This window comes from Macaca nemestrina, chromosome 9 (genome assembly GCF_043159975.1).
Source record: "Macaca nemestrina isolate mMacNem1 chromosome 9, mMacNem.hap1, whole genome shotgun sequence".
NCBI lineage: Eukaryota > Metazoa > Chordata > Mammalia > Primates > Cercopithecidae > Macaca > Macaca nemestrina.
In genome coordinates, this window is record NC_092133.1 from 90,616,332 (window position 1) to 90,633,756 (window position 17,425).

The 17,425-nt window shown below is 46.9% G+C and overlaps 1 pseudogene; it reads right to left on the reverse strand.

The window, feature by feature from the left end:
* Positions 1 to 242: 242 nt before the first annotated feature.
* LOC105486588 (large ribosomal subunit protein uL6 pseudogene) lies at positions 243 to 822 on the reverse strand (annotated as a pseudogene).
* Positions 823 to 17,425: the final 16,603 nt, after the last annotated feature.

Genomic DNA, 17,425 nt, shown 5'->3' on the forward strand with positions numbered 1-17,425 from the left:
TCATTCTTTTTTTTAAGCCTATGTAGTATTTCATGGTGTATATGTACCACATTTTCTTTATCCAGTTCACCACTGATGGACACCTAAGTTGATTCCATGTCTTTGTTATTGTGAGTAGTGCTGTGACGAACATATGCATGTGTGTCTTTATGGTACAATGACTTATGCACCGTTTAAATATCACAAGTAGGTCTTAGGAGTCATCCGGCATCTTGTTTCTGTAGCTGGACAACTCTTATGTCTTATTCATCAGCATACTGAACAGTTCCTTTTTCAGAGACATAGATACCATCCAAAAATGTCCTGATATGCTTGTATTTCACTGTTGTGGCTTGCTGAATCAAAGCCGCTGAATTTGAAACAAGCTCAATGTCATTTCCTTCAAGGATTAATTCCTCTTTCTGAGTTTGACATACTGAACAAGCAACACCTGGTCTCATCCGAACCCCGTGGATGTATTTTTCACCCAAGAAATTTCGGATTTCAACAAAAGACCCATTCTCCTGGATAACGACATTGATGGGGAAGTGAGCATACACAGACCTCATCTTGTAATGGAAGCCCAGTGTAACACCCTTGATCATATTCTGTACATGACTACAAATAGTCCTAACCATAGCCAGTTCCTTTCTGTTACTTCACCGTTTGTCAATCTAGAGCCTCTTTTTTTTTTTCCTTTCCAAGAAGACTGAGTTCTATATTGATGTGATTGAAGTCCCTCTGCAGGGTTCCTCTGGGGCCCTTCACAATAACTGTTCGTCACTTCAGAGTAATTACATTTTCTGGAATGTCGACAGTCTGATTGCTGAGAATGGTCTTCATTCTTGCAGTACACACGCCAACTAAAGAGGCAGTTCTGTTTTAAGTTCTTAGAGAAATCTCCAAACTGATTTCCACAGTGACTGAACTAATTTACATTCCCACCAGCAGTGTGTAAGCATTCCCTTTTCTCCGTAACCTTGCCAGCATTTGTTATTTTTTGGCTCTTTAATAACAGCCTTTCTGACTGGCATGAGATGGTATTTTATTGTGGTTTTGACTTGCATTTCTCTAATGATTAGTGATGTTGAGCATTTTTTTCATATGCTTATTGGCCACGTGTATATCTAATCTTCTTTTGAAAAGTGCCTGTTCATGTCTTTTGCCCACTGTTTAATGAGGTTGTTTTTTACTTGTTGATTTGTTTAAGTTCCTTTTAGATTTTGGCTATTAGACCTTTGTCAGATGCTTAGTTTGCAAATATTTTCTCCCATTCTGTAGGCTGTCTGTTTACTCTGTTGATAGTTTAGTTTGCTGTGCAGATTCTCTTTAGTTTAATTAGGTTCCACTTGTCAATTTTTGTTTTTGTTGCAATTGCTTTTGGGGTCTTCATGAAATCTTTGCCAGGGTCTATGTCCAGAATGGTATTTCCTAGGTTTTCTTCCAGGGTTTTTATAGTCTTAGATTTCACGTTTAATTTTTTAAGCCATCTTGAACTTTTTTTTCAAAACAACTTGTATAATCACCTCTTTCCCTAGTAACACCCTAACATTTTCCTTTTTTCTTCAGACATACCAGAGGCCACCCTGGTCTGTGTGTATGTCCTGAATTGCAATCCCACTTCTTGTTTATTATTCCCAAATAAAACCTTTCAACTTAGAGATTTATCTCTTTATATTTTTTATGTTGACAATTAATTCATTTAAAAATTTTAGCTGAATCTTCTTACCAGTTTATATGGCACCTGGTGGTGTCTGCCTAGGTAAACTAACACTCAAATCCTGTTTCTTTTGGCATGACGCTGTGTCTGCCTGGATTTTGGGTTAGTTGGTTGACCTGTGACCTCAGTACTCTGACGGGTTCAAGAAAAGTCATGATTGTGCAATTTGTCTGGCTTTTTTTTCTGGTTGTAAGAGGGATACATTGTTCTAACCCTCTACATTTTCTGAGCTGACACAGGAAGCCCTTTCCTCAGGTCTAAACACATAGAAAGCAAGATTTTCTCAGATATTTGTGCCAGAACTACTGCTTCCCTCTTTCTCCTGGAGAGAAGACATATGTAAACAGGTTTGCAAGGCTCTGCTCTTGTTTTAAAAAACACATCTGCACATGTCCATGCTTGCCAGAAACCTCAAATTATTCAGCCAGTCTCCTGAGCACTGTAGCTTTCCCATTTTGGAAAAGCCTTTGGAAAATAGGAGTGAAGATTAAGTTGTGTTTCAACCAGGGTTTCTGTACTCCAACCAGAGGCATGCTGACTGGAAGAATCATTATGGAAAGGATGGGGCTGAGGCAGAAACTGAGCCAGCCATTGGGATGTCAGGGCTGGCCACAGAGGATTGTGTGAGGCCTGGGGCTGCGGCTGGGCTCCCGGCTCCCCGGCAAGGTTCTGGTAATAGTGGCTTGAGAAAGGAAGTGAAAGCTTCCCCTTTTAAGCTACATTGTAAACTCCCTCAGCAAAGTTGTTTATAGGAAGTGGTAGAACAAATATTATTTAAGGAACAGTGTAGGGAGATTAGGACTCTGTCCAGCCAAGGCATTTAATCTCACCTGAGGGAAGTGAATATGTCCAGCTGCTGAAGAATGTTAAATAGGCCAGCTCAGAAAGGGCCCCCAGGCTGTTTGCCTAATGCTGTCCTCAAGAGAAGGGTGGAAAATGCCCTCCTTCTAGGACCAGGGAGAGCAGAAAGTGGGGAGCACAGGAGGGTAGTTTGGGGATCATCTCACACACTCCTCCTGTGAGTTTGCTAAAGCTTTGTTAATAAACCACCACAAATGGGATGGCTTAAACAACAGAAAATTATCATTGCCCAGTGCTGGAGGCGGGAAGTTTGAAAATGAGGTGTTGGCAGGGTTGGTTCCTTCTGAGAGCTATGAGCAGGGATCCGCTCCAGGTCTCCTCCCTTGGCTTGTAGACGGCTATTTCCTCTCTGTGTCTTTTCACAGGGTCTTCTCTCTGTGAGTGTTTTTCTCTGTACCCCAATTTCCCATTTTCATAAGGACTCTAGCCATATTGGCATACTGGCTTTGTGGCCCACCCTACTCCAGTAAGGCTTCATGTTAACTGATTAATTTACACAGATCCTTCTTCCAAATAAGGCCAAATGCTGAGGGCTGGGGGTTAAGACTTCAATACGTGGATTTGGGAGGGACAGAGTTCATCCCACATGATTCCTTATTTTAAAGAAGGCATGTTGAGACTCAGGAGGAAAGAGAAGTGGAATGGAGCATTTAACAGCAGATATTTATGGAGGGTAACCATGTGACACTGTCTGGTGCTAAGGCCATCATCAAGTCTAAGCTGCCTCCTGCTTTCCCAGAGTCTCATCTTAGTGAGGAGATGAAGACCATCTACGGAAAGGGAAGGCAACTCCAGGGAGAGACAGGTATTTTGAAAATCATAAAAGAGGCCAACGACCTCAAGCTTGAGGTCACCTGCACGTGTGTTGCAGAGGAGGTCCTTGAACCAGGCTTGCTGGGACTCAGTAAATCCTGGATTGTGGGAAGGAGATAGCCACAGAGCCACCTGGCAGGAAAGTGCTCCAGAGACGGGGGCATCTTGTGCGAAGGCCCTGAGGTAGGAACATGCTTGGTGAGTATGAGAAAAGGAAGAAGGCCAGTGTGGCTGCAGTGATGTGGACAAGGGAACATGGATTGAGGTGAGGTTGGAGAAAGGGCCCAGAACCAGGTCACACAGACCTGTAGGGCCTGAGGGAAGGGGACAGTGGAGGGACTGGAATTTGGTACTCACTTACCTTTGTTTACTTTTAAAGAAGGCCACTCTGAAGGTTGGGGGGAAGGATGGGTGGACAGAGTGTTCCATAAGGTCCCTTCTAGACCCCAAACCACCTGACTTTATCCCATCTCTATATCCAATGCAGTGTAATGGGCATTTAGCCTCTTCTGCTTCCATTTCTCAACATACTACCTCTCCTTAGGTCTCCTTTAGGCCCAGGATAAATGCCACAGTGCTGCTGAGCTGACTCGGAGACCCAGTTGGAGACTGGGTCCTTTCTCCACTGTCTCTGAGCACTCAGCTGGTTTTGGGGTTCTGTGCAGGCTCCTCTTCCCCAGAAGCAGACACCTTAGGGCAGAGCTCAGTCTACCACCAGACCTTGCTGGGCGCTTCACTGGTAAAGGGCAGGGACAGTGTTTGAGGAGAAGAGGAAAGGAGAAAGGAGGGATGGAAGCAAAAAGAAGAAAGGAAGGAAGGAAGTTAATAAGGAAGTAAGTAGAGTACTTATTAATCCAATACTTTGGTCATATTGCAAGCTTAAGTTAGCACGGCAAGCATCTGTGAATGTGTGTGTGTGTGTGTGCGCATGCACATACACACAAAGTTTGCAGTGGTGTCCTGCCTTGCCAGGCAGTACACTTGGTGTTTCAGTGACTCTCAGGTGGGATACAGAGACAGGGCAGGACAGAGATGAAGAACCAGCCTGGATCCCAGCTCCACCAAGCACCAACTACACGATCCTGGACAGGTGACAGGGTGCTTACGTCCACCATGGGGACGATACCCTTGCTTGCCTTCTTGGGTTGCTGTGGCAATAGATACAGGTGCTCAGGAAGTATCAGCTCCTATTGGCTGCGTCCCATCAAACAACTTGCATGCTAGGGTGAGTATCATCTTGAGCCTCTTTTCTTGATTCTACTTTAAAGAGCAGACATTACCATGTTTTCCCATGATGTCCCAGAGGCCTAAAGGCTGAGTATGAACACAAGCCCTTGAAGATCTTTCTTCTTTCCCAGCAAACCTCGTGTGGACTGCTTTCTCTTGGTTGGATGAATGCAACAAGTCAATTCTCTCCATTGTCTTTTTTTTCCACAGCCTGGAAGGAAGGAGCTCAGAGCTGCATCTTTGTGCTGTAGCTTAAGAATGGTGTTGCACAGAGCTGGCACTCTGGAACCAGTCTGCTCCGAGGGGGAATCCTGGCTCTGTTGCTTGCTGGAAAGCTATTGAACCTCTCAGAGCCCTGGTCTCCTCTCCATGATGCCTCCCTCATGGGAGTATTAAGTGAGATAATGAAGGGGGTTCAAAGAGGAGCACTTCAGCCTTTTGTCCTCCTCCCATCCCACTTGCAAATTATCCCCACAGTGAGCCATGTGATGCTGGGGGTGTCAGAGCCCTCGGGAATTCTGGGAGGAGAAACAAGTTGGGACTCACTGAGGTATTGTTGGCATACAGAGTAATTCTTTTTTTTTTTTTTTTTTTTTTTTTGAGACGGAGTCTCGCTGTCGCCCAGGCTGGAATGCAGTGGCCGGATCTCAGCTCACTGCAAGCTCCGCCTCCCGGGTTCGCGCCATTCTCCTGCCTCAGCCTCCTGAGTAGCTGGGACTACAGGCAGAGTCATTCTTGGTAGCACCGCGGGCGGGTATCAGTTCCTTGCTCCACTGAAGGGCGTGGCACATAGCACAGAAGGGAGAGAGGTTTGTTCTCTTCTTGTCTAAATTCTGTGTTCCTCCCGGGGGAATTCTCAGGAGATGGTCTCCTGCCAGCCTCCTGTTTTTGACGCTGGTGCAATTCTGCCCTCCAATGGTGAGCCTAGGATCACTGATTGTGATACTGGACCTCCAGCCTGGACCTCTAGCTGGCTTCCCCAAGGATGGGAACTGTTCCAGCCACCATGAACTGTATTTGGGCTGCTGGTCTCATGGAAGTCGTGTCCTCATGGAGAGATGCGAAGGATCGTCTGTTTATATCTCTAAGCCTGGGCTGCAGACTGTTGGGTTGCTGTGGTAGGAATTCTCCATGGGTGTGGAGAAGGCCATTTTTTCCATAGCTGGGAAAAATGCATCTGGGCAAATTTGTTCTGGAGTTCCAGGCATGGGCAGGTGTGCCAAGGCAGTAAGCCAGGGCAGCATGTTCTCTGCAGAGGAGGAGAGGAAGGCTAAGAGGGGGGCACCTGTGGGAAACATGCATGGGAGAGGCCCCTGCCACTCCCAGCCTTGACATGTGATGAAGGGAGGCAATAGATTGGGCCTGGCTGGAGGCTTCCGGAAAGCTGGCAGGGAGGAGCTTACAAGCCTATATGTCTACACTTAATCTTAGCAAAAGGCAAAGAAGCAACACAAGCTCATGTGCCTGAAGAGCCGGAAGAATTAAGCTTCACCAAGACAGCAGAGCAGGAAGTCCTGCCTGTGTCTAACTTGCCTGTGCAACGGAGCAGAGTGGGGTGCAGTGGGGGTTGCAGGAACAACCCCAGGGGTTTACACAGAAGCTCATGCATGACAGACTTTAACACTCGGCTTATTCAAGGAAGTGAATAAACTTTGCAGATTGAAGTTGAGGTCAAGTCTACACACTTAACACTTGCTGTTGTATTATACAGCAGTTTCCGCTGAGGAAACTTCTTCATGTAGCTTTGCAGGAGATGTCTTTATCCCGGCAGATATTCTGAGAACTACTGGAGAGGTGGTGATTATATTCCATTTTGGAATATTGTCTAAAGTAGTTATCACAGAGGAAGTTAATAAAACTTACATTGGCTTCTGTGTTACACACAGTGCCCTGCATTTGGAAGGCAGGCCCATGATACACAACACTTCCTTTCAGTATGATAGTTTCCATTGCTTTTATTCATCAAAACTCTTTTGGAAACCCAGTTTCTCCAGCAGGTCTTCTCAGACTTATTAAAGCAATCATTTCCCATCAGCATGTGCACCATGAGGGACTTTGTGACAATTCATATGACTACCAGCTCCTGAGAACCACTGCATGGTCAACACTCAGCTATGGGGTTCACCTTTGGCATGCCTTCTTGTTTAATTCTTATAACTCCTACCTCTCATACCTTACCTGATCCTCAGGGCAATTTTGAATTTAGGCAGTGCTATTACCCATGTATTACAGATGAGGAATCTGAGGCCCAGAGAGGCCAAGGTTCCTGAGACCACACAGCTACTAATTAAGGACCAGGGCTTGTACTCAAGCATGGTCTGGTTTGCCCTAGCTCCCAGAAAACCATGGAACTATAGCTCAGCACTGCAGAGGGATGCTGACTGGGCTGGGGTAAACACACACTGACAAACATCCTGGGCATCTCAACTTTAAAGGAAGGGATTATTAATCACGGACTCCAAAGGAGGTGGCTGAGAGTACAAAGTGCTACCATATGACAAAACCAGATAACATCAGTGGCCAGGCATTCTGCACGGCAGGTAGGTAGAGGTTCAGGGATCCAGTGACCTAAATGCACAGATCAGTGTTCAAAAGATGCCCCTCCAGGCAGTGGGGAGAGATGCATGGGGAGGGGACAGGAGTATTTCCAAGCTCTGTGTTTTTGATACCACATTTTTCTTCCCTCTATTCTGGTCCTCCGGGGATCTGTAGCCATGCACACCTGCCTGTCACCTCCTTCCATGGGCAAAACCAGCAGCATGTTCTTCTTGGAGTCATGTCTGGCTCCCCATCCTGGCCAGGGTCCACTCCTCTCTGAATGTTTACCATGTCTAGGTTACAGGTGGAAAACTGTAAAAGCAAAAGCAAAACATGATTGTTGTTTTTGCACATAAAACTGAATTTGACATTGTAATTGTACAGGTCAGGCAACTGGAAGAGAAACACAGGGCTCAAGGCCACTGTCAGAGGCAGCTGACTTGGGCTGTTATGGCCTGGGTGTCAGCACTGTTGAGTTTCTCTTGCTCAGTTCATGAGCATCCCATCAGTCCCAGTCATGGGAGAGGGGGACCAGAACAGGGAGGGGCTGAGGGCCTCTCTTCCACCCCCGTGCCACATGTAAACAGTGCCTACATTTTAGGGGCCTCAGTCATTAGACTTTCCAGAGTGAGAGGCATGTGAACTCTACATTGACTTTGCATGGATTGGTTTACCTGAGTGTTTGCTCTGGTAGGAACATTGTTGTCTATAGCAAAACTATTTTTTAAGAAAATCATTAATGTGTTTTATGTGTACACATCTTGTCTATGTGATTAAATTGGTTTGGTATGAGAGATAAAGCAACATAGATGTGTGATTATTAGTGAGAAGTTCTTCATTGATTTTGGACAGAGGAAAGGACCAGTGTCTGGAATAGCTAACCCAGCAGGATAGTCAGGAAAGGAAGGGTTCTGCCTCAGCCAAGCTGGCTTTAGTTAGAAGAAGAGACTCAAATGTTTTCAGATGCGGTGATCAGGGCCTGTGTCTGAGCTGCGGTGTGCACCAGCTGCTACGACCCATGGGCAAGCTCAGGGCCCTACAGGTCCAGCTAGGCTGGCCTCAGGTCTAGGGCCAGGGTGTTTTCCCAGAGCCCAGTCTTGTCTCCCTACCCAGGTGACCTCTGTGCCTCAGGCCTGTCTCCTCTCTTTGCATGTCATTTGTTCATGCATCTCTCTCTCTGAACCTTCTCCACTGGGGCTGAGTTAGGCAGCTTTTTCTCACTGAACACATGGAGTGCCTTCATCTTCCAGCTTTGACAGAGATTTTGACAGCTCCCTGGGATCTTCTGCTTCAGGATTTCCCTGCCAGCTCTCTGCACTCATGGGTAAATGGGCCCTTCCCTTCCAAACCAAATCACCCAATCCCTGAGGCTCCCGGCCCCTCTTCTTCCTGTTGAGAATTCCCTGGACAGGGTAGCGGGACGAGGATCCTGCCCCACTCATCGTTCCTTGCTCACAGGCACACAAGTATCTGCATCTGTGCAAGTCACCACGGACTCAGCCCAGCCAAGAAAGGTGAGACCCAGTGAACAAAATCAACCTGCAAACACGGGAAGTGGCCAAAGGCAGTGAGAGATGGATACAGTTTAGCGGCAGCTATTGGATGTTTCCCAGGTATATAAGGCATAAACGCACTTAGCTTTCAGAGTCCCAGTTTTTAGTGCCTTCCCACCCTCTGATTCTGCAAAATCTCATGTGTATATGGGATGGGAGTGGTTGGGGGATATCTGGGCCCTGGGCCAAGACTTCAGTCAAGAGCATCTGTGCCGTTAACCCCCACAGCAAATCCCAATCGTGTGTCTCCAAACAGTCGTTGAAATTTCATGTTCTCGAGTTAAGTAGTTCTTGTCCCAGTTTCAAAACCAAAGTCACTATCAAGTTTAAGTAAAGGGATGTTTTCCCTTCCTAATGAGCAACCTTCCAGCCTCTCCTGTATCTTCATATCTGTGAGTCACAGTGAGAATTACTACGGAAGGATTTGTGTTAGAAAACTAGCATAAAACTAGAGTTAGGGTCAGGGTACCCTAACTGTGGTAACAGGGGGAATGAAGAGAGCCCTTTAGTTAGGACAAAGCCAGCCTGTGAGTCAGATCCAAGGGCACATTGGATGCCTACTGTGTGTGCCCGACTGACTTCTCTACACTTTCTGTGGGAGACACTGAGCCTGCTCTCAAGTCCTAGGTGTTTATTCAACCAGTTAAAAAAGGAGTTCAGGCTGGACACGGTAGCTCACACCTGTAATCCCAGCACTTTGGGAGACCGAGGTGGGCAGATCATTTGAGGTCAGGAGTTCTAGACCAGCCTGGACAACATGGTGAAACCCTCTCTCTACTAAAACTACAAAAAAATTAGCTGGGCATGGTAGCACACACTTATAATCTCAGCTACTTGGGAGGCTGAGGCACGAGAATCACTTGAACCCAGGAGGCGGAGGTTGCAGTGAGCCGAGATCACGCCACTGCACTCCAGCCTAAGTGACACAGTGAGATCCTGTCTCAATAAATAAATAAATAAACAAACAAATAAATAAAAATAAAAGAAGGAGTTTACACCTGGCCTGGAAGTCCATTTTCATTTTCACTTGTAAGTTCTTGTAAGTTTATAATCACACGTTGGAGATGTGGCACAGGCATTCAGGGAAGCAAGTTATGTAAGTCAAAGCCCAGTCTCCTTCCCCCTCAGGGCTGAGGCCAGCTCTCCAGCCACTGCTCCTTCCTCATTCATTCATTCATTCATTCATTCATTCATTCTGTGAGCATGAATGGGCGGAGCTCAGTCTAACACCAGACCTTGCTGGGCCCTTCACTGGTTAAGGGCTGGGACAGTGAGGAGAAGAGTCACATCTTAATGAGGAGATGGAGACCTCACTGCAGGTCCAATGTGTCAATTAACATGAGCTGATGCCTACCCATGAGGAGCCACCAGCAGAAGGGGCAGAAGCCTAGGAGACAGACAACTCATACAGCAGAGAAGTGCAAAGGTCAGGGCGCCTGTGCAGGGGGCCGAGCTTGCTTCCGAAGCTCCGGAGAGGGAGGGTGAGATGCCTGGGATTTGTTTAACAAAGGATGGGGGAAGGGCGTTCGGGGCTAAGGGGCAGTGAACAAAGGCCTGGAAAAGCAGCACAGCCTGGCACTGATGCGTGGAGGGAGGCCACGGGAGGGCTCACCACGCAGGCTTCCTGGTGGGACTGAGCAGCTGGCCCACTCCACAAAGCTCCCACCCACCCCCTAATGGGTGCCCAGGAATGGGCAGTGGGTCTGCTCCCTGTGTCCCCATTCACCTGGCTGCCTTAGCTCCCTGAGCCTTCTTACATCCCAGCACTTTGCTGCTGGACTTTCCTCTCATTCCTAGGTGCTCTTTACCTCTGCTTTTTGAGCCTTGGCTTTGGCTTCGGCTTCTGCTTCCTGATGAGGAGCTGGGGTGACAAGTGAACCTCCCCATATCTCTAAATTTTTCTCCCACCCCTGACCCTGCCCTGCTCTCTCCCACACGTGCCCCATAAAGACCAGGATGCAACAACCCTCAACATGCATATTGCATGTAGGACAGTGAGAAAGATTCTGTTTCGGGAACTCAGTTAGACCTCAAAGTCCTCTATGCCATCAAAGTCACCATGAAATAGAGCCCAGCTTCTGTAGTGCTAAAGAAAAGGTCCATATGTTGGTTGTACTCCCCAGTTTTCCTTTCATATTTTAACAATAATGACCCCTAGGACATCTGACCCCAATGTTTACCTGAGACTTATTATTGCGACCTCACTGCTTATTAAGAAAACAAGGTTAGGCGTCAGCCCCGCATGGCGTGTCCCCATCGGGTGAGCGCCTGTCCGGCTCTGGTGCTGATGGATGGGTCCAAGGAGGAACTCCTCACTGCACCCACCACTGCCCTGGTGGCCCACGGTGGCTCCCCTCCGTCAGGGTCAATCTTAAAAAAATGATTATTACTTTGGCCATAAGCCCAGTGACAAATGTGGCTTTTGTCCAACAACAACCCACAGGCAGAAGTCTATCATTTCTCCCCCACCCCAGATGCTGGGACTTCACACAAAGGATGCTGTGGACACCACCAAATCAGAACCTGATTTCGGATCCACACTCTCCTTTCGTGGCTTGCAAGTGACACCCAGGGCAGCAGCTGAGCTCCCCATGGCTTTTGGGGACTCCTGAAACAGTGTCCACCGGGTGGGCCCTTACAGAGCTGAAGGAATGAGAAACAGAGATAGACTGGGTTTAAGTCATCACCCGGCCCCTCCACCGGATCCCCCCCAGGAGTGCAAGTTGGGGAGGGAAGAGTGTGGCTTTGTTGTTGAGGGTCCCTGGGGGAGAGCCATGGCTCAGCCCTCACCAGATGCATGACCCTGGTGGGCGTTCAAGCTTCCTGTGTCAATTTTCTCCTCTGTGAATGTCGTGGGGGCAATGCCCACCTTGCAGCTGTCACAGTGGCTGTAGGACATGGCACCTGTGGCTCACCCCGGCACAGTCTCTAGCACCTGGGCAGTGTAGATGGACGTGGGCTTCCCTTCTTGGATATCCGCTCCATCCTGCCTCTGTTGGCTCCTCATAACAACCATTCTCCTCCATATCTCATTTGGATGTCCTACTACAAGGTACAGAATCCCCCTGTCAACTTCTCTTAGACCCCCTTGCCCCCAAGTTGGCCTTGTCCACCTCACAGAGAAACCGACCTGTGGGGATGGGACAGGAGTTCAGTGTCAGCTCCAGTTGGGAGGGCTGACACCTGCTGTGGCTGGTCTGGTGGTGTGGTGTCTGTGGGGAGCATACAGACAGGACCACACTGGGAGCCTATGGGGAAGCCATCCTGCCCTGGCTCCTGGGGAGGAGAAGCAGAACTGGGCTCACACCTCATTTCGTCTCCAGTTTCCTTCAGTAAAGATGAGAGGATCCCAGGGAGAGCCTGTGGCTGCCAAGTGTCTGCGTATGTAGGTTCTTGCAGCAAAGAAGGCCCAGGAGGCCCGGGTACCTGTGGGATGCCATCTGCCTCCCTCCAGGCCCTTCTGCAATGCTCAAAGCAGGACACATTAGCTCCACCGTGCCACCTAGTCAGGCGTCTTGGGTGGGACTGTGGATACGGGAATACCTGAGCAGACAGAAAAGGGTACAGGCTGTTGGAAGCAGGAGTGTGGCACCTGACCGGACTTTGCAGTAGGTTGTGGGAACACTGGGGCTACCTGGACTTCAGGGACCAAAACGAGGGAATGCCTCTTCGCTGACTTTGTGTATTTGGCCCTTTCCCATGAGTGCCTTCTGGTCTCTGGTCTGTCAGCTGTAAGTTTCTGATCTTGGTGGATTCTAGGCTCCTATCTCCCTCCTTTCACAACCCACTGGAACATGGGCCACAGTGGGCTTTGGCACTCAGGGAAGGCTGTGTGAGGATGTGGTCCAAGGAGCTCCAAAGAGCCCAGAGGCCCCATTCCTGTCTTCAACTCGGTCACTCACATCTTAGGTTGTGACCAAAGTTTGGAAATGGGTCACAGGACTGTGAGCAGATAGGAGGCCTGCTGCGCTGAGTTGGGTTTGAGGAGGGCTGGGGAGCTCAGGCCACCCAGCTCCTCATGTGGAGTGTGAGAGGGGCTGAGCAAACATCAGTTCTGCTAGTGGGAAAAGGCCACTGTGTTCTCAGATCAGCCCTGAGCACACAGTGGGTGAGCACCCCTTGTCTTATACATGCTGTGCACTTTACTGGATGCAGCATGGACATCCATGATGACTGCTGGTGGAGGCTGACCTGGCATCCCGCAGTGTCCTGGGGACGTGTCGGGGGAGTACCTTGGAGAGATATCAGTTTTCCTGGCCCTGTCCTACCTGGCTGTCCTGACCCTCAGCGCTATGTCTGGCCCTCAGGACCTGGCTTGGGCTCTACATGCTGGCAGAGAGGCTTGTCCTGCTCTGAGGAAGCCAACCCTTGCTGGGAGCTGCCGTCTAAGCCAAGATGCAGGAGGCTTTCTCCATGCAGGCCTCACATTCAAGGTGTGGCACTTGGAGCTTGGGGGTCTTTGAAGGTAGCTTCAGTCTGGGATGTGACTGGGGCCATTTCCTGCAGGGCAGTTTTGGAGCTGCACATGCTTTGAGAAATCTCAGTCCTGGAAGCCCCTGAAGGGATAAGGGTCCAAGGAGAGATGACTGATGGAAATGGTTTCTCACCTGGCCTGGTGTTGCCCATCTCTGGGAATAAGGATGAATGTCCCACCTCAGACTCCAGGTCCTGGACCTGTTGCTGCTCCCTGCAAGACTGTGCCAGGTGAGGAGGCCCAGAGGTCCCTGAAGTGGTTGGTGGTCAAGCCTGGGTCCCCTCACAGGCCTGTTCCAGGGAAGTCCCAGGGAAGCTTGGGATGAGACAAGAGTGGGAGGAAAGACACACAGGGCTGAAGGACCAGTTGCCACTCTCAGGGGACCTGGGGCCACATGTGGGGCCTGGGTGCCTCCTCAGTCACCCTCTCTGTTGAGCTCCTGGACCTTCTTCCCTCCCCTTTTCTGGGGTTGCAGGACTCAGGTTCACGGCTGGCTCTGCAGCTGCACCCTCATCCCTCTGTGAGGGCTGTCAGAGGCGCCTCCTGGTCTCCCTCAGTGCCAGCAGCCTCCTGTCTTTTCCTTAAGCATTTGCTCTGAGATTGCTGGTGAAAGATGGAGCAGGTACTGGAGGGCAGGAGTGGCCCCAGCCCACAGGGCTCCCAGTGAGTCTCTCAGCCTCTTGGAAGATAGGAGAATCACATCTCACTGGGGCCCTGAATGTGTCTAGCTGAATCTTTACAGCCTGGAGACCAGCTGCATATTGTCACCCCTTCCTTAAAATACGGAGAAACTGAGGTTCCAGGCAAGGAAAATGCCAGAGTGAGGTCATCCACCAGGAAGCAAGCAGACAGAGGTGTGACCACGTCCACTTGACCACAGCTCCAGTTACTGTTCTGTGCCCCTCCTGGGTTGGAAAGGGTCCCCCATTCGAAGCTGAACCTGTGCTAGGAGAGGTCCCCCAGCTCTTATTGGCATCCACATCCTCTAGGAGGAAGGCAAGGATGGGAGAGCCACATTTGTCACTGGGCTTATGGCCAAAGTAATAATCATTTTTTTAAAATTGACCCTGATGGAGGGGAGCCACCGTCGGTCACCAGGCCAGGTGAGAAACCATTTCCATCAATAGGGTTTTGGGGCACGGGTGGTGTTTGGTTATGTAGAAAAGTTCTTTAGTGGTGATTTCTGAGATTTTTGTGCACCCATCACCCAAGCAGTGTACACTCTACCCAATGTGTAGTCTTTTATCACTAACCACTGCCCCACCCCTTCCCTTAGTCCCCAAAGTCCGTTGTGTAATTCTTATGCCTTTATACCCTCATAGCTTATCTCCCACTTGTGAGTGAGAACATAAGATGTTTGGTTTTCCATTCCTGAGTTACTTTACTTAGAATAATGGTCTCCAATTCCATCTGGGGTTGCTATGAATGTCATTATTTAATTCCTTTTTACGGCTGAGTAGTATTCCAGTATATATATAACATGATTTCTTTATCCACTCTTTGATTGATGAGTTGGTTCCACATTTTTGCAATTGCGAATTGTCCTGCTACAAACGTGCATGTGCAAATATCTTTTTCATATAATGACTTCTTTCCTCTGGGTAGATACCTGGTAGTGGGACTGCTGTATCAAATGGTAGTACTGTAAGGAACCTCCACACTTTTTTACATAGTGGTTGTACTAGTTTACATTCACATCAGCAGTGTAAACGTACTCCCTTTTCACCACATCTACACCAACATCTATTATTTTTTTATTTTTTGATTATGGTCATTCTTGTAGGAGTAAGGTGGTATCTCATTGTGGTTTTGATTTGCATTTCTCTCATCATTAATGATGTTGAGTATTGTTTCATATGTTTGTTGGCCATTTGTGTATCTTCTTTTGAGAATTGTCTGTTTATGTCCTTTGCCCACTTTTTGATGGGGTTGTTTGTTTTTTTCTTGCTGATTTGTTTGAGATCCTTGTAGATTCTGAGTATTAGTCCTTTGTTGGATGTGGGTTGTCCATTTACTCTGCTGATTGTTTCTTTTACTGTGCAGAAGATCTTTAGTTTAATTAAGTCACATCAATATATCTTTGTTTTGTTGCATTTGCTTTTGGATTCTTGGTCATAAAGTCTCTGCCTAAGCCAATGTCTAGTAGAGTTTTTCCGATGTTATTTTCTAGAGTTTTTTATGTTTTCAGGCCTTAGATTTAAGTCTTTGATCCACTGTGAGTTGATTTTTACGTAAAGTGAGAGAGGAGGATCCAGTTTCATTCTTCTATATGTGGCTTGCCAATTATCCCAGCACCATTTGTTGAATAGGGTGTGCTTTCCGCACTTTTTGTTTTTGTTTACTTTGTCAAAGATCAGTTGGCTACAAGTATTGGCTTTATTTCTGCGTTCTCTATTCTGTTCCATTGGTCTATGTGCCTATTTTTATACCAGTACCATGCTGTTTTGGTGACTATGGCCTTATAGTATAGCTTAGTTTGAAGTCAGGCAATGTGATGCCTCCAGATTTGTGCTTTTGGCTTTGTCTTGTTTTGGCTATGTGGGCTCTTTTTTGGCTCCATATGAAATTTAGAATTTTCTTTCTAGTTATGTGAAGAATGATGGTGGTATTTTGATGAGAATCACATTGAATTTGTAGATTGCTTTTGGCAGTATGGTCTTTTCACAATATTGAGTCTATCTATCCATGAGCATGGGATGTGTTTCCATTCGTTTGTATATTTCAGCAGTGTTTTGTAGTTTTCTCCTTGTAGAGGTTTTTTTTTACCTCCTTGATTAGGTGTAATCCTAATTATTTTATTTTTATTACAGACATTGTAAAAGGTGTTGACTTCTTGATTTGATTCTCAGGTTGGTCGCTATTGGTGTATAACAGAGCTACTAATTTGTTGAGATTAATTTTGTATCCTGGAACTTTGCTGAATTCATTTATCAGTTCTTGGAGCTTTTTGGATGAGTCTTTAGGGTTTTCTAGGTATTCAATCATATCGTCAGCAAACAGCAACAGTTTGACTTCCTCTTTATGGATTTGGATGACCTTGTTTTCTTTCTCTTGTTTGACTGCTCTGGCTAGGACTTCTAGTACTCTGTTGAATAGAAGTGGTGAAAGTGGGCCTCCTTGTCTTGTTCCCGTTCTCAGGGGCAGTGCTTTCAACTTTTCCCCATTCAGTATAATGTTTGCTGTGGGCTTGTCATAGATGGATTTTATTACCTTATCACTTCTATGCTGATTTTGCTGAATGTTTTAATCATGAAGAGATGCTGGATTTTATCAAATGCTTTTTCTACATCTATTGGAATGATCATGTAACTTTTGCTTTTAATTCTGCTTATGTGGTGTATCACATTTATTGACTTGTGTATGCTAAACCATTACTGCATCCCTGCTATGCAACACATTTGATCATGGTAGATTATCTGGATCATCTGGTAGATGATCATGGTAGATTATCTGGATTAACCAAATCCATGCTGCTGGATTTGGTTGGCTAGGATTTTGTTAAAGATTTTTCCATCTGTGTTCATCAGGGATATTGGTCTGTAGTTTGTTGTTGCTGTTGTTGTTGTTGTGTCCTTTCCTAGTTTTGGTATTAGGGTTATATTGGCTTCGTAGAATGATTTAGGAAGGATTCTTTCTTTCTCATCTTGTGGAATAGTATCAATGGAATTGATACCAATTCTTCTTTGAATGTCTGATAGAAATCAGCTGTGAATCCATCTAGTCCTGGACTTTTTTTGTTGGCAATTAAAAAAATTACCATTTCAATCTTGCTGCTTGTTACTGACCTGTTCAGAGCTTATATTTCTTTCTAGTTTAATCTAAGTGGGTCGTATATTTTTAAAAATCTTTCAATCTCCTCTAGGTTTTCTAGTTCATGCACACAAAGGTGTTTGTAATCTTGAATGATCTTTTGTATTTCTGTGGTATCAGTTGTAATATATCATGTTTTACTTATTTATTTAATTTAATTTAATTTTTTTTTTTGAGATGGAGCCTTGCCCTGTCTCCCAGGCTGGAGTGCAGTGGCATGATCTTGGCTCACTGCAACCTCCGCCTCCCAGGTTCCAGTGATTCTCCTGCCTCAGCCTCCTGAGTAGCTGGGATTACAGGTGCCCACGACCATGCCCAGCTATTTTTTGTATTTTTAGTAGACACAAGTTTTCACTGTGTTGGCCAGGCTGGTGAAACTCCTGACCCTGTGATTCACCCCATTTCTATTTGAGGTTTTTTGGATCTTCTCTCTTCTTTTCTTGGTTAATC